The sequence below is a fragment of the Dendrobates tinctorius genome, unplaced genomic scaffold, assembly GCF_039654945.1.
Source record: "Dendrobates tinctorius isolate UK_male_01 unplaced genomic scaffold, ASM3965494v1 ptg000165l, whole genome shotgun sequence".
Taxonomy (NCBI): domain Eukaryota; kingdom Metazoa; phylum Chordata; class Amphibia; order Anura; family Dendrobatidae; genus Dendrobates; species Dendrobates tinctorius.
Window position 1 is genome coordinate 25,338,482 of NW_027361832.1, and position 26,248 is coordinate 25,364,729.

General features: G+C 46.5%; 1 protein-coding gene across 2 annotated transcripts in view; it reads left to right on the forward strand.

Moving 5' to 3' along the window:
* Nucleotides 1–9,186: 9,186 nt before the first annotated feature.
* PAG1 (phosphoprotein membrane anchor with glycosphingolipid microdomains 1) overlaps nt 9,187–26,248 on the forward strand; it is a 248,022-nt gene continuing 230,960 nt past the window's right edge. For both annotated transcript variants that reach the window (XM_073550600.1, XM_073550599.1), the window contains exon 1: nt 9,187–9,535. The gene's annotated coding sequence lies outside the window, so the exon portion shown is untranslated. The remainder of the gene's footprint in view (nt 9,536–26,248) is intronic.

Here is a 26,248-nt window from a genome sequence, read left to right on the forward strand (position 1 = left end):
TTATGTATGTTTTCCTTGTTACTGCATAGGTTCTGATTGTACAGCAACCCCTTTTTAACCATGCGGTGTGCGGTTTTCGCACTTTGTTGTCCACTTCCCCCATTTGTATCTGGATTTGTCTCAATAAAAATAAAACTAATAAAAATTATTGACTTTACTTTGGACTTGTAGTCGCTTTCTTGGAGCTTTGCTCAGTTTGTTCTCAGTGCTCAGGTAAGAAGAGGCTGTTCACACTGTCTACCTGATTTACTACAGGAGATATCGGAGGTGCTGAGATAAGACAAGGATGCTCACACAGCTGTCCACCCTGTCTATTTGATCTAATACTGAAGATATATCAGGGGTGCTGAGATAAGAGGATGCTCAAACTGATGTCCACTCTGTCTATCTGATCTAGTGCTGGATTTGACAGGGGTGCTGAGGAAGGAAAAGTCTGCTCACACGGCTGTCCACATTGTCTATTCTGTCTAATACTAGAGCTATCAGGGGTGCTGTAGTAAGAAGAGGTTGCCCACAATGCTATTCACCATATCTGATCTAATACTGGAGACACTAGGGGTGTTGAGGTAAGACGAAGCTGTTCACACTGCTGTCCACCCAGTTTATCCTGTCTAATGCGGGACATACCAGGGGTGCTGAGGCAAGAAGAGGCTGCTCACACTTCTGTGCATCCTATCTGATGTAATACTTTAGTTATTAGCAGTTGTGAGGTAAGAAGAGGCTGTTCACACTGCTGTCCTTTATGTGTTCTTGAATGCTGAGCACTACTGTGACCTGGAAATAATTTATACAACGTTTTGTTGCGCTATCTACAGATGACGACAGTGAAACTGTCTACTGCACAAGTTTTAGGGTCCTATTATCATTCTACGACAGATTTCTTGTTTCAATGTAACAGGAGGGCAGCTATTTCATTGTACTATAGTGAATAGCTCTCTAAACAACACATTTGATTTGCTAACTACAGATATTTAGTAATTTATTTATAGTGAAGTTTTCTCTTTTTTTAATTGTCCCTCTATTCCTTTAAATAAAGATTTGCAGGCTCATGTTGGTTATAACAGAACATTACTGTGACCCTAGTCACTGCTGACGGGGTAGCCATGATGCAGAATGGTCAAGAGGTCCAAGGTCAAATGTCAGGAAGGTATGTCAAAGATAGAGGGATAAGACAAATGGATAACCATGAGCAAAGTCCGGGGTCAGGTAACTAAAGTCAGAAAACGTCAAAGGCACAAAGGGGTTATATAAACCGGTAGTCGAAAGTCAAATCCAAGGTGCAGCAACAAAAGATCACAATATCAAATGGAGCACAGAGTAAGCACACCACTGAGCTGAAACTACAATTGGCAATGATCTGATATTTACAGCCAATTAAATACTCTGACAGAATTGTGACAATTACATTTTTTTTTCTTTACACACAATGTAATCACAAGCTTGATAGTTACAGATTTTATATGGGATATAAAAGCTTGGTGGCTGCAGTTTACTCTACATGGTGCTAGACGTTAGAACACATCCTGATATTCAATTCCAGAATATGACTTGAACACTCTTTGGAATAAACAGTTAAAATATTATATCACTCTTAAAGGGTTTCTCCAAATATGTAATAAAATGGCCCCTTTGAATAAATCAAATAGTATCCCATCCTAGCAACGTGTCAGGGCCTGCTGCAGCCTGAAGAAACACAGCTCCCAAGAACTATGTCTCAACTGACAAAGGAGCTGTATCATTAGTGCACATAACGAAACTGCAGGAGAAGTGTATGACAATTAAAAATAAATCTTCTCCTTGACTGACTGAGCACGGAGGACTGAGGCTGGGAAAAATTTATTTGTGCTCAGTCAGCCAAGATTTATTTTCTCCTGATGTCACATACTTCTGTGGCAGCTCCAGTATGTGTGATTACGATATAGTTACTCTGTCTGTTGAGACACAGGCCTCGGGTGCTGTTTGTTCAGACTGCACCCCATACTGACATGTGAATTTGACAAACTTCCATTTGAATTATGTGACGTGGTCATTTTATTATATTCTTGGAGAACCCCTTTAAAGGGAACCTGTCACCAGAAAGGAAGCTATTAACCTGCAGAGCTGGGGTTATTCTGCAGCTTAAGGCCGGGGTCACACTGGCGAGGAATACGGCCGAGTGAGAGGCGCTAAAAGCACGCATTAGACACGGACAAATGATTCTCTATGGGGTCCCTCGCACCAGGCGTATATTTCTCCTCCGTATTCTACGGTCCGTGCCAATCGCAGCATGCTGCGATTGTCAGCGTACTACGGCCGTAGTACGCCAATGCAAGTCTGTGGGTGCGCAAAAAATACGGATTACACACGGACCAGACGTGTGACCTGCGAGCAATACGCAGGTCTTTTGGCTGGTGACAGGAAATGGGCCAATCCATCATCAGGAAGCCTAGACATGCAAATGAGCTCAAAAAGCGCTCCAGACATCCAGGAAGTACGCCTCCACGGAGTACAGCAGCATCATGGCGTCCACTTACATTAATGTGGAGATGTTAATAGTCCTGGTGCAGGAGCGTCCCGAAATCTGGGACCAACGTGATGACAATTATTCCAACCGGGCAAGAAAGGAGGCGTCATGGAGGCGCATCTGTTGCCAGATGTACCATGACTTTGGTGATCGACCACGTGAGGAGCAGCAAAAAATTCGTTAGTACAAGCCAAAACATGAGTAACCTTAGCGCGCAACAAAAAAGGAATATAGAATCAGCACCCCCCTTCCTGTGCTTGTTCTTTTTTCCTCATGAGGCCGTTAGATTTGGATGTGACACGTGGATTCACACAGCCATAATTTGGGTTTAGGCCACAAGCTCCTCATCCTCCTAGACAAACCAATTATTAAGTGTAGCTATTTCATACATCAACTAAAGAGACTCTGTGTATCTGCCCAATTAGATATGCCACCATGGGTAGAAAGCACACCCCAGAAGGCCCCGTGCCTAGACTACTGGTAGCAAATGTGACCTATCAAATATGTGAATTTGACAATATTTCCTGTCACATTGCAGTGGAAGATGTGATGAGACGCTGGCGAAGCATCCGGGACCAATACCGCCGGGAACGCCAGCAGCGGTCCAGGAGTGGGGATGCAGGATACGTTAAAAGAAAATATATCTATTACGACCGCCTCTCCTTCCTTGCCCCAATTCTGGATCTGAGACCGTAAATAGATACCTCACACCACATTACACAGATACTTTACAAGGCCAAAAATATTGATGAATTTTTGCCTCTGTTCTATTTCATAACAGAACTCAATCCAACCTTACGGATTGATGAACGGGCTCAGAGATAGAGCCCATAATTGATCCTGTAGGGGATGAGGTGGCTGGACCATCTTCTCCCCCTACAAGAAGCATGGGTGAAGAGGAGTCATCTCAGGAGAACCCATTGGCTGCCCAACAAACCACACCACCAGGACCGTCTGCTGCTGCCCCATCACCCATCCTGGAAGAGCCGGGCAACTTGAGCAGCAGCCCAACTGGCCAGATCAGGGGATCCCCACAGGCTGCTGTTACATCCCGGCGAGGCCGAAGAAGGCGCCAGGTCGCTGTTCAAGAGAGCAGGACCAATGTGGACACGGGTGCAAAATTATTTATCTAAAGTCACTACAGATGATGGGGAGGAGACCTACTCACGTAGCCTGACCCTTTATCTCCGTGCCCTTTCCCGTGAGGTCAGGCTCCGTATTAGGGGATGTTTTCAGATCCTGCTTGATGCAAGCACCCCCCCAATACCCCATATGAGCTTTTCGAATATCTGGAGAGGTGGCAGCTTTCCCCCCGAAATCTAATGCGCATGAGACCACCCACACAGATGCTTGCTCAAGCAGGGTCTGAACATCCTCTAATACGTGGGCCTACGCCTCACCCCCTTCCTCCCCCTACCCAACCTTCCCAACAGCAGCAAAAGATTTCTTGCTCTAGCCAACCACACCAATATGGCCACTTATTCCCACCCAGTGTTGGAGGCTGGTCCCAACCTGGTTGGGGACGACATGGCTATATTGGTGGGTATGAGACACGGGCCTACCCGCCCCAACAAGATGCCCCTCAGCAGTATTACTATGGCCACTACCCCCAACAATCACAGGAGGAAGGTCAGTACCAACAGCATGGGCAACAGTATGCACCCACACAGGGCGATGTTGCTCATAGTCAGCAGCAACCACAGGCTGCTCCTCCGCCTTCTCCTTGCCCAACATTCCACTATTTATAAGTGGCTTAAAACATGGAATTAGTAAACCCATACTGTACATGACTGTTCTTAATCGGTCTGATGGGAGGAGATGTCCAGTGTGTTTGAACTGGTGGTTAAAATCCCAAGGCAAAATAAAAAAGAGGTTTTATCCAGCAGCAAAATGAGCTAAAACAGATAATACTAACATTTCTTAAGACTGTTTTCAAATCATATGATTAAGACACCATGACAGGCAAGGCTACCTTATGCGTTTCTGACTCATATTACATGTCTGTAAAAAATGCAATGTTTCACGGGGCTATACTGGCAAAGTCAAAGGATCAAAATAGAGTACTCACTTGATAATGCATAGAAAAGGCGTGCTGTCTATATTCACTAAGTCCAATTTAGGCCAGCTAACTATATTACAAAATCAAGGCAAACAGCCTCAAGACCATCACGCTTTCTCTATGTATTATCAAGTCAGTCTTCTAATTTGATCCTTTGACTTTCCCAGTATAGTGCGGTGAAATATTGTGTTTATTACAGAGATGTAATATGTGTCAGAAACGCGTAAGGTAGCCTTGCCTGTCATGGTGGCTTATTAATATGATTTGAAATCCTTCAGAATAAATGTTAGTATTATCTTGTGTAGCTCATTTTGATGATGGATAACTCCTCTTTTTTACTTTGGATTCCAAATGTGTAAAGTTGCAATGTTGTTATTGCACTATGTATGTTGTAGGATATGTTTGCAATTTTGTTTGAACAACAATGTTTAAATATGCCAAAAGGCCAATTTGGGCCATTGCCCAAGTTTTTCATAGGGCAAGAATATGTTTGCCTTACAAAGTTAAAAAAACCCCACAAAAAAGCCAAAAGTAAAAATTTGGCAACTACACTTTACGTCTCTGTCTTAATTGTCCAAACCCATATCAAAATACGCTTACCAAATCAAATCAACAGTCATAGATTCAGAAGGGGTAGAAATATATATATTTTGACACACCTCAAACCAACATTGCCAACATAGATCGAGCATGCTCTTGCCAAGAAGGTTCCCCCTGAGGTGCCATAAAGTAATTAGTGAAAAGATCACGCACTTTGAGGCCAGAGATCGGTCTACGTTGATGGTTGATAGGTGGTCTCACCCTACACACATTATCCGGCCTACGCACAACACCAGCAGAGGAGGAACAATCATGTATCCTGGTGAAGTTATGAAGAACCACACAGGCTTTCACTACTTCATTAACATTTTGTTCACTCAGCTGAAGGGCAGACTGGAGTACCCGTCATTTGGCACAAAGAATGCCAAAGGAACACTCCACCAGTCGCCGAGCACGTGATAGGCGCAAGTTAAATATCCTGCGCCTGTGGTGAAGGTTGCGCCTGGGATATGGCCTCATGACATTGCGTGTTAACTGAAAGGCCTCATCTGCCACAAGAACATAAGGGACACATTCTTGAGTGGGGCCTGGTAGCTGGCGTGGTGGTGGTAGATCCAACTGGTTGGTGCGTAGCCGCCGAGCAATAATGGAAGTATTGAAGACTCTAGAGTCTCCCGTCCTTCCATAGGCCCCAATGTCAACAATTCTAAACTTGTATTGAGGGTCGGCCAGAGCCAACAATACAACAGAAAAGTATTGTTTATAATTGAAGAATTGGGAGCCAGAGTTCGGCGGCTTACGCACCCGGATATGTTTGCCATCAAGGGCCCCAATACAATTTGAAAACTGGCATTCTTCCTCAAAGTCCCTTGATATCCTCAACCAGTCTTCCATCCTGGCCTCGGGCATGACGACTTGATATAGTCTTGTCCATATTTCAATACATGTTGAGCTGACTATGCCAGATATGGTTGATCTTCCAATCAGAAACTCATGGTGGAGGGCAGCATAAGACAGGCCAGTGGCCAGGAAGCTGAAGAACAACAGAAAAGGATGATTGTCGATGCACATATTTACAAAACAAACAGGTCCATACATACCAAACTTGGTAAGATTTCAGAGCAAATAACATACACATCTTGCTTTGCACAATGAGTAAGTGATATTCAGTCCATATTCCACACAACATTCGGGTCAGTAAGTTGAAACATGTGGACTAAGATGAGGGCCTAAAACTTACTACAAGAAGGCAAAAATTCAAACTTTGCCCAACACATCATGAACATAGAGAATGTGGTTGTGTAGTACATACCGTATTGTGAGTAGAAGTCGCTCCTCTGCAGATATGGCTTTGCGCATCCTTGTGTCCTGAAAGGTTATCCCAGGGCGCACTGTCTCCAAGAGTCGATCAAATGTTGCAAGGCTCATGCGACAGTATTGGTAGAATTTGACAGGATGCTCCCGCAGAGATGAATAGAGGCGGTGAAAATGAACTCTTGTGCGTCGTTGCCTCAAAAGTGGATGTACCCACATGCGTCTCCTCCTCCGCGGATCCACTATCACTGGGTATGGTTGGCCAAAGCGGCGTGACAAAAGCCAGTTGAAGAGAACCTGCTCAGTTGTGTTGAAAGTCAGACTGTCTGCCATGTTGCACATACCACAGCAACACACCTAGTGTAGGCAAGGTGACAAATGGACAGAATGGAGGCTGCCACCTGTTCCTGAGACAATAAATAGGGTGCAGGCTAATGATTTAAATAGTTAGCAGGCCTCAAAACCGTTAAATGTCCATTTTGCAAGCCTGCGAGAAAATTTCGCCATATGGATTACATACGGATGCTTACATGCGCAAAATACGCGACCGCACCTTGCTTACGGATGACATACGGAGCACTGTTTAGGAGTCATTCATCCGTATTACGCCTGTAAACTACGGACCGTATTTTGCGCAGGTTAGTGTGACCCCGGCCTAATAGCATTGTGAACATGCACTTAGACCCACATTGCTAGGAGGAAATTAACTTTTTTCCTTCCTGGATTGTTCCGGTTTAAGTCACAGCAGCAGTGCCGCCATGGGATCAGTCACCGCTCTGTGTATAGAGAGCTGTGGAAGTAACCGCGCCCCTGGCACTGACTGACAGCCGGCCTAATATTTATGCAAAACATTCCGGTGTACATGAAATCACTCAAGGACACTGGAGCACATTTCCGCAAAAAAATGGCACAACTGATGACTTAGTCGCAAACATCTGGAAAACAAAAACACCCATATTGGCAAACATAAAAAGTGAACTCATACAAAATAAACTTTTCAAAAGCATGCATTAAAAACAAGCTAAGAACACACAAACCATACTAAAAAAAGATGAAAAATGCAATAATGAATCAGGTCATTAGTGTCCGCTGTAGGCCAAATTTAAAGGGATTGTTGGGTGCCTCTTCCCTCTGCATCAGACGGAGGTTCGGCTCTGAGCTCCCACGTACCCGATGGGAGATGTGCACATCTGTCAGGTGTCATGTATATGTTATATTCTAATGAAAGGTTATGTGGGATGTAACACTACCGCACTGCTCATTTACCAATGTATGATGGCAGCCAATCTTGAAAATATAGTGCATGTGTCACCACATATACCGCAAACCTATGTCTGTTCATGGCAGGCATAAAAAAACGTTATTTGCCTGAGATGTCAAATATTCAGCAACTTTATTAAGGTGCAGTAGAAAGGATTCTTGGGCCTCGCTCCATCCCGTTTTCTCCCCAATTTCTGTAGAGCTTCAAACTCATGTGAAATCAACAAAAGTCCCAAAATGTCCTCTCAGCTCCGTGTTGGGGAACAAGTTTGTGACTTCTCAAAATGTTTTACGCCAGAGAGTGTAGAAGCTTTCATGAATCGGCCCCATGTGTTTTTTTCAAACCCTTACTTGTTTGCGGAGAGTTTCTGATTATTATTATAGCGCCATTTATTCCATGGCGCTTTACATGTGAGGAGGGGTATACATAATACATACAAGTACAGTCATCTTAATACAAGTCACGATTAGTACAGGAGAGAGGACCCTGCCTGCGAGGGCTCACAGTCTACAAGGGATGGGTGAGGATACAGTAGGCGAGGGTAGAGCTGGTCGTGCAGCGGTTTGGTGGATTGGTGGTTACTGCAGGTTGTAGGCTTGTCGGAGGAGGTAGGTCTTCAAATTCTTTTTGAAGGTTTCCATGGTAAGCGAGAGTCTGATATGTTGTGGTAGAGAGTTCCAGAGTAGAGGGGAAGCACGGGAGATATCTTGTATGCGATTGTGGGAAGAGGAGATAAGAGGGGAGTACAGAAGGAGATCTTGTGAGGATCGGAGGTTTCGTGCAGGTAAGTATGTCACAGATGTATGGAGGAGACAGGTTGTGGATGGCTTTGTATGTCATGGTTAGGGTTTTAAACTGGAGTCTTTGGGTAATGGGGAGCCAGAGAAGGGATTGACAGAGGGGAGAGGCCGGGGAATAGCAGGGGGACAGGTGGATTAGTCGGGCAGCAGAGTTTAGGATAGATTGGAGGGGTGTGAGGGTGTTAGAGGGGAGGCCACAGAGCAGGAGGTTGCAGTAGTCAAGGCGGGAGATGATGAGGGCATGGACTAGGGTTTTTGCAGATTCTTCGTTGAGGAATGTACGGATCCGTGAAATATTTTTGAGATGTAGTAAAAAATGCAGCAAAAAAAAAAAAAAAAACTAAAGAAAAACAACTCCGTGTGAACGAGCCCTTATCTGGTCCAACTCAGGGAACTGACGGGTCACAAAACTGATGTCCTCAATTTATTCTTTTTCGGAAACCATGTATCACCCTGGTTGCTAATTTCCACAGCCGCATATCTGCGCCAAATCATGCAGTGTGTGTGTACAGGCTTGGGCTGGGGACCAGGTGCCCCCTGGGTGCACTGCTGGGCAGAAGCGGACCACCCATCACCCTGAGGGCAGCAGACACAGGGAGAGGCTCATCATTGGAAGCACAGGTGGACGGGGCTGAGGGGACTGTAGTGTTTGCTGATCAATGTCACCGGTGGCCCCCATCCCACTTCGCGTGTGCATGAGGCTGATCAGGGCTCACTGGCAGCACCCGGCGTTACAGGCTGTCCTGTCCTACCACTGTGTGTAGGGAGAAGTGCCGCAGCTGCCAGCAGCAGTGGGTGTGCCGCCCTCCTCCTCGGCGGTGAGCGGCTCCTCCCCGGGCACTGAGGAGGAGGAGGGCGGAGGCGGCTGGCTACATGCTGCAGAGAGGGAGGTGTGATGACACCGGGCACTGCCGGGCAGGACACATGTGTCCCGGGCTGCTCTAGTGCATCTCTCGGGGGGCTGCGTGTCCTGGAGGAGGAACCCCCCCACAGAGAGCGGCTGCTGCCAGTGCTCGGTGCCCGCTGACCAGGCGGCTGAGCCCCGGAGACACAGACGGGTAAGATCGGTCGTGTGCCCCATTGAGGAGCTCAGGACACTGCGGGGAGGGGGCACATTGCCGTCTGTGGGGCATGTATCCGTGTAATGCTGGGGACTGAGCCAGGGGCACGGGCTCCTGTGTATGGTGACCCCTCCGTGTCACGGTCTCCTGTGTATGGTGACCCCTCCGTGTCACGGGCCCCTGTATAGGGTGACCCCTCTGTGTCACGGCCTCCTGTGTAGGGTGACCCCTCTGTGTGACAGTCTCCTGTGTATAGTGACCGCTCCATGTCACGGGCTCCTGTGTATGGTGACCCCTCCGTGTCACGGGCTCCTGTGTAGGGTGACCCCTCCGTGCCACGGGCCCCTGTGTATGGTGACCCCTCCGTGTCACGGGATCCTGTGTATGGTGACCCCTCCGTGTCACGGGCCCCTGTGTATGGTGACCCCTCCGTGTCACGGTCTCCTGTGTATGGTGACCCCTCCGTGTCACGGGCCCCTGTATAGGGTGACCCCTCTGTGTCACGGCCTCCTGTGTAGGGTGACCCCTCTGTGTGACAGTCTCCTGTGTATGGTGACCGCTCCATGTCACGGGCTCCTGTGTATGGTGACCCCTCCGTGTCACGGGCCCCTGTGTATGGTGACCCCTCCGTGTCACGGGCTCCTGTGTATGGTGACCCCTCCGTGTCACGGGCCCCTGTGTATGGTGACCCTTCCGTGTCACGGGCTCCTGTGTAGGGTGACCCCTCCGTGTCACGGGCTCCTGTGTATGGTGACCCCTCCGTGCCACGGGCCCCTGTGTATGGTGACCCCTCCGTGTCACGGGCCCCTGTGTATGGTGACCCCTCCGTGTCACGGGCCCCTGTGTATGGTGACCCCCTCCGTGTCACGGTCTCCTGTGTATGGTGACCCCTCCGTGTCACGGGCCCCTGTATAGGGTGACCCCTCTGTGTCACGGCCTCCTGTGTAGGGTGACCCCTCTGTGTGACAGTCTCCTGTGTATAGTGACCGCTCCATGTCACGGGCTCCTGTGTATGGTGACCCCTCCGTGTCACGGGCTCCAGGGTATGGTGTCACGGGCTCCTGTGTAGGGTGTCCCTCCGTGTAAAGGGCTTCTATGTATGGTGACCTCTCTGCGTCTGTAACTTGTACATACTGTCACTTTAGTTCTTATTCACACATTAGTATTTATATTCAAAAACCAGCAGTGGAACTTAGAGAAACTATAATTGAGGTCTGTCGCCTGTTCTGTCGCCTGTTCTGTGTTTTGGACACACTCCTGGTTTTCACATATAAGTACTGATATGTGAATACAGGCTATGATAAGTACACCCCACTTCCCCACTAATTTTCTCCTTCTCTTTTACACTGAACACATTTTCCAAAGAGCTTTTCTTTAAAACCAGAGGCCCAATATGAGGTGCATGGTGACACTCGGGGAGCTGAGGGTGCGTGTCCTGATGTGGGTCAGCGGTGGTACAGTGTACGGCTGTGCTGGGCATCTTACCCCAATATACCAGGTGTAGGCGCTATACTGAATCATAGAATGGTAGAGTTGGAAGAGACCTCCTGGGTCATCTGGTCCAACCCCCTGGTCAAAGCAGGATTCACTAAATCATCCCAGACAGATGTCTGGCCAGCCTCTGTTTGAAGACTTCCATTGGAGGAGAACTCACCACTTCTTGTGGCAGCCTGTTCCACTCATTGATCACCCTCACTGTCAAAAAGTTTTTGCAAATGAGAATAAAGATGATCCTTCTACAATGTGACAGCCCTTCAGATATTTGTAGACAGCTATTAAGTCTCCTCTCAGTCTTCTTTTTTGCAAGCTAAACATTCCCAAATCCTGCAACCTTTCCTCATAGGACATGGTTTGCAGACTGGTCACCATTCTGGTCGCTCTTTTCTGAACTTGCTCCAGTTTGTTGATTTATTTTTTTTTTTAAATGTGGAGTCCAGAACTGGACACAGTATTCCAGATGACCAAAGAGGAGATGAGGGCAATAATGACTTCACGTGCTCTAGACTGTATGCATCTGTTAATACATCCTAGAATTGCATTTGCTTTCTTTGCTGCTGCATCACACTGTTGTCTCATGTTCAGTCTGTGATCTATTAGTATACCCAAGTCTTTTTCACATGTGCTGTTGCTCAGCCCTATTCCTCCCATTCTGTATATGCTTTTTTTTATTTTTTATTACTGCCCACTGCCTGTAGCACAGTGTGGGACCTCTCAGGTAACTGACCTACAAGACTATGGATTTGGATAGACATGGAATAAACGTTCCATGTTTGTTTATTCTCTTTGTGTACACGTTGCACTAGAGATAATGTATGAATTTGTGAGCCGTCAAGGTCATCCATGCTCCGGCCGCTGAGCTCCCAAGTGTGCTCCCTTCACTGCACAGAGCTGCTGCTGCTTGGGTCAGCGGAGTATGTTGTAGTGAGTGTGAAAAATGTTTTCTGGCTCATGGAGATCAGTATTGTTATCAGCTGCATGTAAGGCGGTGGTCCAACAGTCTGAATCTGTAGATGGTTCTGGGAGACCCACATCGTAAAGACAACGTTCCTGCTGTAATGGAAACTGCCAGATTTATACAGAAGATTCTGTGTGACCCAGAGCAGGGGTGGGGACGCGGTGCAGGGACATCTGTGTGATCCCGGGGGGGTGCAGGGACATTTGTGTGGGGACATCTGTGTGATCCCATGGGCGCAGGGGGTGCGGGGGCATCTGTGTGATCCCATGGGCGCAGGGGGTGCGGGGGCATCTGTGTGATCCCATGGGCGCAGGGGGTGCGGGGACATCTGTGTGATCCCATGGGCGCAGGGGGTGCGGGGACATCTGTGTGGGCGCATGGGGTGCGGGGACATCTGTGTGATCCCATGGGCGCATGGGGTGCGGGGACATCTGTGTGATCCCATGGGCGCAGGGAGTGCGGGGACATCTGTGTGGGCGCAGGGGTGCGGGGACATCTGTGTGATCCCATGGGCGCAGGGGGTGCGGGGACATCTGTGTGATCCCATGGGCGCAGGGGGTGCGGGGACATCTGTGTGATCCTTAGCAGGGGGGGGGGAGGCTGTGCGATCCCGAGTAGGGGGATTCTGGCATAAACTCCAAAGTGTGAGCTTAAGTCTAACTTCGTCTTGGGCGGATCAGTCATGACTTGGTGAAATGTAAAGCTTTGTAGAAACCACTTAATACTTTCTGATTGTATCCAGCTCTCTTACGATACATCGCACTTTTTTGTGTCCTTTTTGATATACAGTATGTATGCTTTTACATGTTGGAATATGTACTTTTTCACTGTATTACTGTTTAGGCCTCTTTCACACTTCTGTTTTTTGACGTCAGTCAAAATCCACCGTTTTTATAAAAAAAAAAGCCGATCTGCCATTTTTTTTGGTGGATCCGTTTTTCCCATAGACTTGCATTAGAGGCGGATTCTGACTGATGGTCGTCCGTTGCATCCGTTTTATGACGGATCCGTTTGAATTTTAGCGAACGCCGGCTGGAGTAGACTGACAAAGGAACGTTTTTTTCCTGCAGCGGACCGCTGTTTTAAACTGCGCATGCCCGGTAGATTTTTCCTTTCATGCATTTTAACCCTAAACAGTGTTCTGGAAGCAGCGAAAAAACGAACTCTATCTATCTATCTACAGTGTGTAGCGGTTTGTACAATAGAGTCAGTGGACGACATGCGCGGCTTCATTCTCCGGAAGGTGCACCATGAATGTGATGTGTACAAACTTACCAGGACATATACTAGGACTCGGGGGTGCTGCAGGCAGTCTTACGTTATGACAGACAGATACTATAGTAATGGTGGTTCGTCTGTACAAGGCACAAGTCTCTTAATGAATTTGGGCCATCTTTCAGCTCCCAGACACCTCCAGAAATATGTATTTCCATTGAGGACCGGAGTACAGTACATTTCTGTCAAAATTCATGCCACGTTTGTGCCATAAATGATCATTTTGGAGGCCACTTTCTGCCATTCCCTTTTTCCCGAGAAGCTCCAATTTACCAAAAGTTGTCTGAGCTGCTGGGGGTTGTGCAAGAATAACTTTTTTTTTTTTTTTTTACAAAGTTTCACTTCGGTGTATGCCAGAATTCTGGCAAATACTGATGAATCGGGGCCAAAGAGTTTGATAGACGCCATTGTTGGCTTCTGCTTCCTAAAGAGACATTTTACTTTTAATACTTTATATAGGTTTGTCGTGTCACAAAATGCTATTACCCTGCAGATATGGGGTTAATCTGCAGGTTAATAGGGTTCTGACACCGAGAGCCCCTCTGCCGGGAAGAAATTACATTGATTCCTCCTGGCGGGCTCGCTTTTTGTCATAGGAGTGGTTCCGGTACAGTTTCATTCACCCGTATGACTGAAGAGCGAGGCTGCCAAGAAGACTAAAGTTAATTTCCTCCCGGCAGTGGGGCTTTCGCTGTCGCTCCAGTGGTTATTTTGTGACACAGATTTTCCCAGGCCAATAAGCCTGTCAGCCATATGTTGTACACTCCGGGAAAAACTGATACGCAATGTTCTGTCTCGTGCACGAAATGAGGGGCTATGCCTGACATAAGGAATCCCTCTTTGGGGTCTTTGAGTCCTGGTGCCCTCAGGTTGGGATATGATTGTTGCAGGACCTAGCAGTTTTGCTTGAAGCATTTTTTTTAATGACCGTAAATCTCATATGTCAGGTGCACGACCTTCTCCTAATGAGGCAACATATTTTCCATTTCCCACATTTTTAAGTTCTCCTCCATATGTCAGTGATTTTTTTTTTCTCATACCTGAAAAGTCCAGACCAATCTTTCAGTCTGTTATTTCAGTATTCCGAAAAAAAAATATATATATAAAAAATTGCAATGCTTCCTCTACCTGTTACAAAGGATCTATAGCTGGAAGAAGTGGTCCGTTCTGTTGATAGCTGAGGACAGGTCTACGAGAAGGAGAACAGAGTATTGTCTGTTGGGTTTGGCAGTTAGTAAGGTGTTAGTATTTTTGGATAGGGCAGTTTCAGAGGAGTAGTTGGGATGGAAAAGGGATTGTAGGTTGTCGAAGAGAGCATTGGTTGAGAGGTGGGAGGAAAGTTCAGTGTGGACATCTTGTTCAAAGAGTTTGGAGGCAAAAGGGAGTAGATAGTTGGACGTAGAGGTTTGGTCAATGGATGGCCTCTTGAGGACTGGCGCGATTGTTGCGTGTTTGAAAGCAAAAGGGAAGGTAAAAGAAATTAATGATAAATTGAAAAGTTAGGAATGGGATTAGCAGGGTGGTAAGGTTGGGGAGCAGATAGAATGGGGGGATAGGGTCCAAGAGAACAAGTGGTGAGGTGTGATTTGGAGAGAAGAGTTGTGAGCTTTTGTTCAGTAATGGTGGGAAAGCGCAAAGCGCACGATTCATCAAACCTTTTACACTGAAGTTTTTGCTATGAAAAAAAACTTAGAAAAGTTGGAAAGTGTTGGTGCAACGCGAGTCTGATCTAAATATTGCGACTTTTAGCATTTCATTCAGCTTTGACAATAGGCAGAGCTGGGGCGAAATAAGCATGACAACCTGCGCTCATCACTTTCAGGACAAGGAGGGGTATTGCTTACTCCATAAATCTTATTTAAGTCCCTGATTGGAGCAAGATTTGTAGTGAAGCACAGAGGTGGATGACACTTTTCAGACGCTCTGGATTTATAAATAGGGGGGCACCTCCTAATGACTCCAGCACACCTCCTGGTCAAGAGCAGCGTGAAAAAATTCAGGCTTGATGAATTGGTGCCGAAGTCTACTGCTGATATGAAGGAGTTGAGAGTGAACATTGGAGGACGGAGGAGGGAAATAAAGTGTTGAATAGCTGTTTGAGGTTGTAGGACAGAGCACATATGAGGGTTGGGATATAGTCCTATTTAGCAGAGGTGAGGGCCAATTTCAGTGTGAAAATGTCTTGTTAGAATGCGATAGTCTTACTGTGAGTGCGTTTTCTTCAGGCGCCGCTCTGCAGCTCGAGACACTTGCGGCAGCTTTTTGGGAAGTTGGTGTTCCTGGCTTGTGCATTAATTCGTAGCTTTCTTCTACGCATAGTGATGGCTCATTGTAGTGGCTGAGCCATCTCCTTCTTTGTGCATCAAATGTGGCCTAGCAATTTATTTAATGGGAAGGGTCATTTTGATGATTTGCAGACACGGAAAACTGATATCTGCTCCACCAGCGACCAGATGTACGGGGCGGAAAACAGCATCTTGTATTACATGACTGGCAAATACAGCGCGGTACTTGCCTACTAAGCCACATACAGGCTGCAGTGCTCTGCCCCGTATGCCAAGTATCAATGGCTACAATACTACATGGGGTAAATGTAGAGCCAGTCACCACTTCAGAAGGCAGCGCGTCTGCTTCACTTCTATTTGCTACACAGCGCAGCAGCAGCTATATGGTAGATTTATAATTTTTCTTGGTGGGTCCTATAATTGTGTTGGGGCATCTTTATGGGCTTCATTTTGGTGGAAACGATTTGTGTCACCTTATTTATTGTGGGGTACAGCGAGAAGCCAGAGTCACTTGTCGTTGTGATGTATCCTGTCTGATTTTTACTGACTGGTTAGCTGTCTGCCTGTGTATAACTGGCTTCTACTTATCATATGGTCCCTGCATAGCAATATTATGAAGTTAAGGCCCTTTTACATTTAGCGATGCACCAGCGATCCAACCAGCGATCCGACCCGGTCAGGATCGCTGGTGCATCGCTAAATGATCGCTAGTGAGCTTTCATACAGAAAGACCTCACAGCGATGCAGCAGCGACGCAGCGCACGATACTTACCATTCACACACAGCGATCCTGCGTCCTCCCGCCCGCGTCCAGCGTCGCTCGTCGTCACAGCAGGAAGTCTCAGCAGGAAGAGCCCGACGAGAAATGGAGCCGGACATTCTCGCGCGATCAGCGATGGACAGCGGGGGAGCCGGTCGCTGGTAAGTATCACACATAGCGATATCGCTAGCAATATCGCTATAACGTCACAAAACCAGTGACGTTTTAGCGATATTGCTAGCGATATCGCTTAGTGTAAAACCCCCTTAACTGTATATGTATTTTATTCTCTTTTATAATGCCATTAATTTCCATACCACACATTACAGACATTATCATCGCTGTCCCCATAGGGGATTTAGATTGTGAGCCCCAATCAGTATGTGTTTGGAATGTGGGAGGAAACTGGAGACCCCGGAGGAAACCCACGCAACACGGGGAGAACATACAAACTCCTTGCAGATGTTGTCCTTGGTGGGATTTGAACCCAGTATGGCAGTAAAGTAATGATTATTCTGTCACTGTCTTATAGTATTAAAGAGTTTATCTAGGACTATTTTTTTAATATACTGTGGACCTAAAAAGTAATAGATGGGTAGTTGCTACCTACCTACCCGTTTTACCCAGTGCCAGCACACAGCGGCAACTGAGCTCTGTTGACGGGTCGTGATTGCCGACATCATGCTGATTGACGGATGAATTCTGCAGTTAGGCAGCTGGGATCCGACTGTCAATCAGCATGATGTCAGAAGTCACAACCTTTCGACGGAGCGGACGAGAAGCCGCTGCTCTGGAAGTGTGACATCAGCAGAAGCCGCTGAATCACAGGCAACGTGGTCTGTGACTTCTTTGTGCCACAATAGATCGGTGCCAAGAACAACAGGCTGGTAGATGGCAACTGCCTTGCTGTTAGTTTTATACCCTTTAGTAGTAAAAAAAAAAAAAAAAATCCTATTTTTGAGATATGCTGTACCCGTAGGAGCATTGCTTTTACATTTGTACTATATTATCTTGGTGTATGTTAAAGCAAAATAACTATCCAGATGACGCCATTACTTATGGCCGCTCCTGTGAGTAGTATTTATCTGCTGCGGACTCCTGTGATATAGGGGAGCCGCACCATTCCCGCCTCTGTATCAGTTACCAGCTTCTAGTACTACTTCCCCAATTGTGAGCCGCTCCGCAGGTGTCGATGAAGCCGTATTACAGGAGTCATCATTTGCTGATCTTTTCTGCTGCACAGTTTTTCTTAGCTGCAACACAATCAGAATCACATTTTACTGGATTTAGGGGACCAAAATACTGTATGTACTTGTGGTATGGTCTTCAGCCACTAGTGAGGCCAAAGACAAGTGATGTAGTTGTGGGGAATTTTATTGTGGTGTAAAAATTTTTGCACCCCCACTTTCCCCTTCTTGGAGGGATGTAGTGAATTCGTGGTCAGCGACCGCAGAACTAGAGAAGCTGCCTGGTGCTGTTCTCTGACAATCCCAATTGGTGCCACTGGTTTCTATGCAGAGCCCAGCAGTCAAGAAAAGGGTTATATATCCTTTTTATACAGTGTAACACTGGCACAATATATGAGGGGAGACGTGTCACTGCGCATAATGGTGTCAGTGATGTGAAACCAGAATATTTTCCTCCAGCACACTACGTGTTGGGAGGGTTAAATTGAAGTTGCAGACACGGGCTGGTTTTAGGTGGACATCTATAGAGTGGGTGGGAAGGTGTCCACCATATCGCCACCTGCAGATCCGACATCAGCATATGTGCTGACAGGACCTGAGTAATGTCAGTCATGTGATCAGTCACATGGTGTGGGTTGAGAAAAGCTGGATTTGGGAGACAGTCTGGTGTGTGTCTTGGGAGAGGAGAAACTCCAATGTGGCTCCAGGAGGAGCTGAGGACTTTGTGTTACCTGCAGGTGAATCCTGCAGGGAAAGGACTCTTTTTTTGGACTTCATCTTTATTTTTTGCCATTAGGGCAGAAAGGCCACATTTACTTTATTCAATCCTGCCACAGTTTATGTTGTGCCTTACTAAACCAGAAGGCGATTTACCTCAAGAGGCGTTCCTGAGTTTACCTTTTGCAAGCAGCTGAGTGAGTCAATCCCTCACAATAGTGATATAAAACTTCACCTGGGGATTATTCTGTTACTTTCACAATACTCTGCAGTACTTCAGTATTGCAGTGCATTGTCAATTCATTGCTCTACTAGGAGGGCAAAGATGATAGACACAAGTTTTCACTGATCCCCAGCTGCCATGACAGCCCATCGTCACTCCATGTTGGGGGCCAATAGGATGACGGAAGAGGCCTGCCCAGATTACCAGTCTCAGGAGTCACGGCGGTTGTTGGCTGTGTCTTCTGCCACAGATGCTGGTGGGTGACACAGCCAACACCCACCATGCCTCCTGAGACTGCTCCATACCTTCTTACCCTACATATGACAAACCCCAAAGGAGGATCCAAGAGTTGACATTATAAAAGATGGGGTCCCTCGTTCACCTTGTCCGGCACAGTGTTGTCGTTTTGGTCATAAACTGACCCCCATGTCTATTAACTAAGGTTTGGAACGGAGTTGTTGGTATGGTGAGAGTATGGTGGACTCCCCTTTATTATGTTCTATACTTTCTGAAGACCATACTGAATAATTTAGCCATTTTATTAATTTCTTATGTTTCTTTTTTCAGGCCCAACTTCCATTTTGATTAAATACTATTATAAATTTAGCAGATCAGCCTTCTTGGTGGTTGTAAATTGGTGTCCGGGGGCATGTTTATACGGGAGATTGTCGTACTGGTGTGATGTGCCAGTAATGTATGGCGGTGATGAATCCAGAGTAAATGTCATGTTATAACCACTCTCAGAAATGTGTTTTCTTTATGAACTTGATTAAATCCATTTTCCCAATTGCAGCTAATTGCAGCTCAGCGATGTAATGGCGCTGTGTGATGTTTCTAGAGCTGATGTGTCCGGCGCTTCTCATAAAATATTCACACTAATCACATTTTAAGGCCACAGGTTGGATTAGTGTATACAATGGCTGGCTGCCTTCCAACGGTGGCTTCTCTAAAGTGACTGTGTTTGGATCCACCATAACTACATTACATTACATTGGATTGTAAGACCTGACGCCGTAAAACTGTGGATCCGAACGTATTGCCTCCTGTATAATGACATGGACACTACGCACAGATCCTTGATAATGCAGTTGAATGGTGCAAGATTTCATCTACTTAACGTCATTTTACTGCACAGTCCCCACTATTTGTTATGCTTTTTCGCCAGCATTGAACAAGAGCCTGCAATGCCGATCCAGCAGAGGCAATCCACTAAAAGCCTGTGATGACGGCACCATTGGCTAGTAAAACGTTGGCCAATGTAGTCCATCTTTCACTGGCCCAAAGATGTGAAGTGTGAAGCCCCCAGATCCTGACTAGCTGTGATCAGACCGTCTTAGACAAATTTTGCAATGTGCTCATTAGTCCAGCAGCTCGTGACAAATTAACATTTGATGCTCTTTCTGTTCCTGTGTATCCATCCATGGGACCCACCTGGCACAAACTTTGCAATAACCCAATGTTGCCAACATCTTTTCCAATACATTAAAGCCACCATTAAGCTCTGTGCAGTTCAGTTCCCTGATCATAGTACGTCAATTCGTACGGATGAGCTGATCAAGGCGATCTTCATTTTGAAAGTTGACAGCTGTGCAGGGACACACTCTGTGGCTTGCCTCTCACATCATGCTCTCCACTGTTGAAATGTATCACCCACCTCTTCATTTCTCACATCCATTATATCGTCTCCATAAACCTTTCGGAAAGTGTTGGTAGATATCAGGATGTGCAATTTTTTCGGCATAGAGTAAGTCAGTGGCGTCTGATTTATATGTGCGTCTATGTCTTACAGTTGTCTCCAACATCATGTCCTCCCTCTATCTGAAAGTGAACCTGTCAAAAACTGAACTCCTTGTGTTTCCTGCCTCCACTAACCTACCTATGCCCAACATTGCCATTTCCATGTGTGGTTCCACTATTACTCCCCAGCAACATGCCCGCTGTCTTGGGGTCATACTTGATTCAGAGCTTTCATTCACCCCCCACATCCAATCACTGGCTAGCTCTTATCTACATCTCAAAAAAAATTCTAGAATTCAATCTTTTCTTACTTTTAACTATGCAAAAACTCTTACTGTTGCCCTTATTCATTCTCATCTGGACTATTGTAACTCTCTACTAATCGGTCTCCCTCTTACTAAATGTTCCCCTCTCCAGTCTGTCTTGAATGCAGCAGTCAGGATCATATTCCTCACCAACTGTTACACTGATGCCTCTATCCTGTGCCAGTCTTTGCACTGGTCACCCATCCACACCAGAATCCAGTACAACCTTATTACCCTCACCCACAAAGCACTCAACGGTTCAGCACAATCCTATCTCCCTCATCTCAGTCTAACACCCTACCCGTGCCCTCCGTTCTGCTAATGACCTGAGGTTAAAATCCTCAATAATCAGAGCCTCCTACTCCTGTCTCCTAGACTTCTCACGTGCTGCACCAATTTTTTGGAATGCACTACTCATTATAATTTGATTAATCCCCAATACCCATAGTTTTAAGCGTGCCCTAAAAACACATTTCTTCAGACTGGCCTATTGCCTCAACCCCTTTATCTAACTATCCCTGTGTTGCCCATTCAAAATATTCTTCATAACCAGGACCCTTGTATCATGTTCTCATATGCTTTATGCATTTAAGAGCCCTCAGTGTCTGTACTTTTACACATACTGGTTGGTTACTGGTTCATGCCGCATTACATGAACACCTGATTTCTTACATTATGGCTGGTCCGAACAATGAAAGCAATTGTTACCATCCACCTTTCGTGTCTACCCTATTTCCTCATAGATTGTAAGCTTGCCATCAGGGCCCTCATTCCTCTTGGTATCTGTTGTTTTATGTGATTATTATTATTCTGTAATGTCTTTTATTGTCTGTACAAGTTCCCTCTAAAATGTAAAGTGCTGCAGAATATGTTGGCTCTATATAAATAAAATTACTATGTCAGATGCTATTTTTGTAGATTGTCAGATTCTGTCTGTTGGACAACAGCAAAATTGAAAGGATATTAGCGGGAAGGAACAACTTAGGCTCTGTTCACACGTCGCATATTTTTCGCGGCGGTTTTAAACTCGCGATTTTGCCTCGAAAAATAAGCATCCCATGCATTCCTAAGGGATTCCGCAGTGCTGTTCTAATGCTGCGTTTTTTTTCCGCAGCGGAATCGCTTTGCGGTAAAAAACGCAGCCTGCTCATTAATTTAGCGGAATCGAGGCGATCCCGCACACATAGGATTGCATTGTTCTGCTTACTTTCCGCATGTGGCTGTGCACACCATGCGAATAGTAAGCAGAACATTTGCGGATGGTACCCACGATCCGGAGGAGAGGAGACTGTCCTCCGGGCTTTGGGTACCATATCCCTGTAAAAAATAGAATTAAAATAAAAAATATTGTTATTCTCACCTTCCGGCGTCCCGCGCAGCCTTCCCGCCTCTCTCCACGGTCCCAGTAATCCTTTGCGAGAATGACCGCGATGACGTCGCGATCTCGCGGGAGCACGACGTCTCGCGGTCATTCGCGCAAAGGATTACTGGGACCAGAAGCGTGGAGAGAGGCGGGAAGGCTGCGCGGGACGCCGGAAGGTAAGAATAACAATATTTTTTATTTTTTAATTATTTTTTACATCCTATCTTTTACTACTGAGGCTGCATAGGCAGCCGCAGTAGTAAAAAGTTGGTCACACTTGTCAAACACTATGTTTGATGAGTGTGACCAACCTGTCAATCAGTTCTCCAAGTGATGCTGCAGATCGCTTGGAAAACGCTAGCATTCTGCAAGCTAATTACGCTTGCAAAGCGCTATTTTTTCCGCGGGAAAATCGCGGGAATTTAAATGCGATTTTCCCGCGGAATGGAATCTGGAATTCTCGCGGTAATATCCGCGAGAATTTCGCTACGTGTGCACATAGCCTTAAACTAAAATGCCAGCAACATCCGACTCAGACGTAGGTTTACACAATACAGTAGGAGGCTTTACATTTTTGAGCAATCCTCGTAACTTTTTACCTGGTGTAAATGCTGCTGTTCTCATGAATTTTGGCAGCTTTTATTTTTTGTTCCTTCACCTTTCCATTCCTGACACATGGTCCCCTTCCGTCTTGTATGTGAATTATGTCTTGATAATCAATTGTGCATGGTCCTCAAAAATTCCCGTGGAGGACCACGCGCGCTTAGCTAAAAGGACTAGATTTACAAAGTGAAAAGGCGGTCATATCTCGGGAAAGGAAAGGCTCATGAACAAAAGAAAAATGAAGCCAGATTACATCAGGTAAGATAATGACATTTATGGTAAGTGATCGGTCATCTCTAAGTGGCAAAGTCATAAAGCGGGTCATAAAAGAATAGGCAAGTACTGGGACAACTGCAAATATTTTTCAATCTCTCTGTTTTTTTTTTTTTTTTTACTTCCATATTCGTTCTTCTTTGACCACCCACTCTTCGTGTTGCCACGTTCTGCTTCCTTGGTTTGTTTAGTTTTTGTTTTTTTGTTTTTTGTTTTTTTAAAAAGGGTTGAATGTCCTATATGCCCTATTTGAGCATATGGGCTTAATAGAGGTAAGCCCTGCCCTCAGAGCCAGAATAGTAGTATATTCATATTTGGTGGATAAGTTGCAGATTTGCATTTGAAAATCCATAACGTTCTATAGCGGCAGGAAAGTGGATGAGGTTTTTACCTGCTACAGACTAATTCTCACAGAATTTGCCCTTCGTGCAAATTTGATATTCTCAGCACGTCAATTTCAGTTGCTTGGTTTCCCTGTTGAGTTTAAAAATCAGCAACAAGCCCCAATTGTGGCGGATTTTGCTGGTAATTTTTATTGGGTTCTCCCTTTCCTTGGTGCTTCCTAGTTTTCCAAGCATCAGTCACATGGGATGTGATGTCATTGCAAAAGGCAAGGTTGTACAAAGGCTGGCACCAAACCAGGTAAGGCCGGTTTCACATTTGCGCTTCAGGGCGCAGCGACGGGCTGCGCACGGCCGCTGCTAAGCCCCGCGCCTCCGCCAGTAGCTACGCCTCCGGGCGCATGACGCTGCATGCGTCATGCGTCCCCTATCTTTATCACTGAGGACGCAGGCCGTGCGCAGTATGCGTTTTTGCGGCGCCTGCGTCCTTTTGACGGTGCGCCGACCTGCGCCAAACGCAACCTGTTGCAATTTGGTTGCGCTCGGCGCACCGTCAAGAGGACGCAGGCGCCGCCAAACGCATACTGCGCACTGCCTGCGTCCTCAGTGATAAAGATAGGGGACGCATGCAGCGTCATGCACCCAGAGGCGGAGGCGCAGCAGGGGGCGGGGCTTAGCGGCGGCCGTGCGCAGGCCGTCGCTGCGCCCTGAAGCGCAAATGTGAAACCGGCCTAAGGAATACACAAGTGCCAGAGGAGGTTTTGGATTTTTTTTTTTTTTTTTTAACGAAGTTGCAAAAATCTGCAGCAAATATACATAAAAATTATTTTGGTGGAAATGTTACACAGCAAATTTAGATGTGAAAATGCCCATCAAGTCGCTCCTGTTCTGGTTCTCGTTGTAGTTCTTATATTGCAACAGTGGCTGCTGCTGGGGAAATGCATGGCTGCAGCGGCCTTCTCTTGCAACTTTGGCTTATGGGGGCTAGTGAAATTATCACTATTGTGGCCACAACTAAAAGGGATCATCTCTGATAAGACCGTTTGTGTTCGATGGTGCCTGGAAAGCTGTATCAGATGGCCAGATCTCACAGTCCGGATTACATGTGTAATTGCAATAATTTTCTTGGGGGAAATACTTCATTTTCTGGAACAATTTCAAGGGTGCCAAAACTTTTTTTGGCCATAAATCTATGCCTATGAGGCCATCAGTTTGAGTCAGGAGACCCACGGTCTGTATCCAAACTCGAAATATGTCCATCTGAACTCAACCTGACCATTATGGCTTTTTGGTACAATCGATGGTCGATATTGCTCTCTATTTAGTGAAGACACGTCACAAAGAGCGACACGGGAACATCTGCAGGCTAAAATTTTACTGTCCTATAACTATTCTGTTGGACTTTCTGTAACAGGGTGGATTCTATAGGACTAGATTAATCACCCAAATTCTCCAGCCATTTATCGTAATGAGGAACTTTTATTATATTTGTGGCACAGTTTCTGGTTATCGCACTCAATGGGTTAATGCTATTTGCAGATTATCCTCCAATTTCATTTAATCATCTTTTCCTTCAGACCTTTTCTTTGTTAATGGTAAAAATATTGATGAGTGTCAATAGGGCAGAACCGCTGAAATTACAGATGGAAATCAATATGTTTTGTCAGTGGAGAGTTGGAACGGACGTACTGCGAAATACGGCAGATTTATAAAGGAGTCCTGTAATAACTGGCGTATATCTAATAGCTGAGACATGCACTACTATCCTGATGGGTATAGTTATTTCATAATGTTTTTAGGGGGGTGTGTGGACACCTTTTCTAGTTACGTTCCAGGCCTCCCTTTCGTACAGCGTTAGTTTACGGTCACAGATTGGCAAGCCACATACAAGCTGTGCATTCTAACGTGCTGCATTAGTCTACGGTCACACGCCGGCAAGCCTCATGCAAGCTGTGCATTCTAACGTGCGGCATTAGTCTACGGTCACACGCCGGCAAGCCACATACAAGCTGTGCATTCTAACGTGCGGCATTAGTCTACGGTCACACGCCGGCAAGCCTCATGCAAGCTGTGCATTCTAACGTGCGGCATTAGTCTACGGTCACGCTGGCAAGCCTCATGCAAGCTGTGCATTCTAACGTGCGGCATTAGTCTACGGTCACACGCCGGCAAGCCTCATGCAAGCTGTGCATTCTAATGTGCGGCATTAGTCTACGGTCACATGCCGGCAAGCCTCATGCAAGCTGTGCATTCTAATGTGCGGCATTAGTCTACGGTCACATGCCGGCAAGCCGCATGCAAGCTGTGCATTCTAACGTGCGGCATTAGTCTACGGTCACACGCCGGCAAGCCTCATGCAAGCTGTGCATTCTAATGTGCGGCATTAGTCTACGGTCACACGCTGGCAAGCCTCATGCAAGCTGTGCATTCTAACGTGCGGCATTAGTCTACGGTCACACGCCGGCAAGCCTCATGCAAGCTGTGCATTCTAACGTGCGGCATTAGTCTACGGTCACATGCCGGCAAGCCTCATGCAAGCTGTGCATTCTAACGTGCGGCATTAGTCTACGGTCACACGCCGGCAAGCCACATACAAGCTGTGCATTCTAACGTGCGGCATTAGTCTACGGTCACACGCCGGCAAGCCTCATGCAAGCTGTGCATTCTAACGTGCGGCATTAGTCTACGGTCACACGCTGGCAAGCCTCATGCAAGCTGTGCATTCTAACGTGCGGCATTAGTCTACGGTCACACGCCGGCAAGCCTCATGCAAGCTGTGCATTCTAATGTGCGGCATTAGTCTACGGTCACATGCCGGCAAGCCTCATGCAAGCTGTGCATTCTAATGTGCGGCATTAGTCTACGGTCACATGCCGGCAAGCCTCATGCAAGCTGTGCATTCTAACGTGCGGCATTAGTCTACGGTCACACGCCGGCAAGCCTCATGCAAGCTGTGCATTCTAATGTGCGGCATTAGTCTACGGTCACACGCTGGCAAGCCTCATGCAAGCTGTGCATTCTAACGTGCGGCATTAGTCTACGGTCACACGCCGGCAAGCCTCATGCAAGCTGTGCATTCTAACGTGCGGCATTAGTCTACGGTCACATGCCGGCAAGCCTCATGCAAGCTGTGCATTCTAACGTGCGGCATTAGTCTACAGTCACACGCCGGCAAGCCTCATGCAA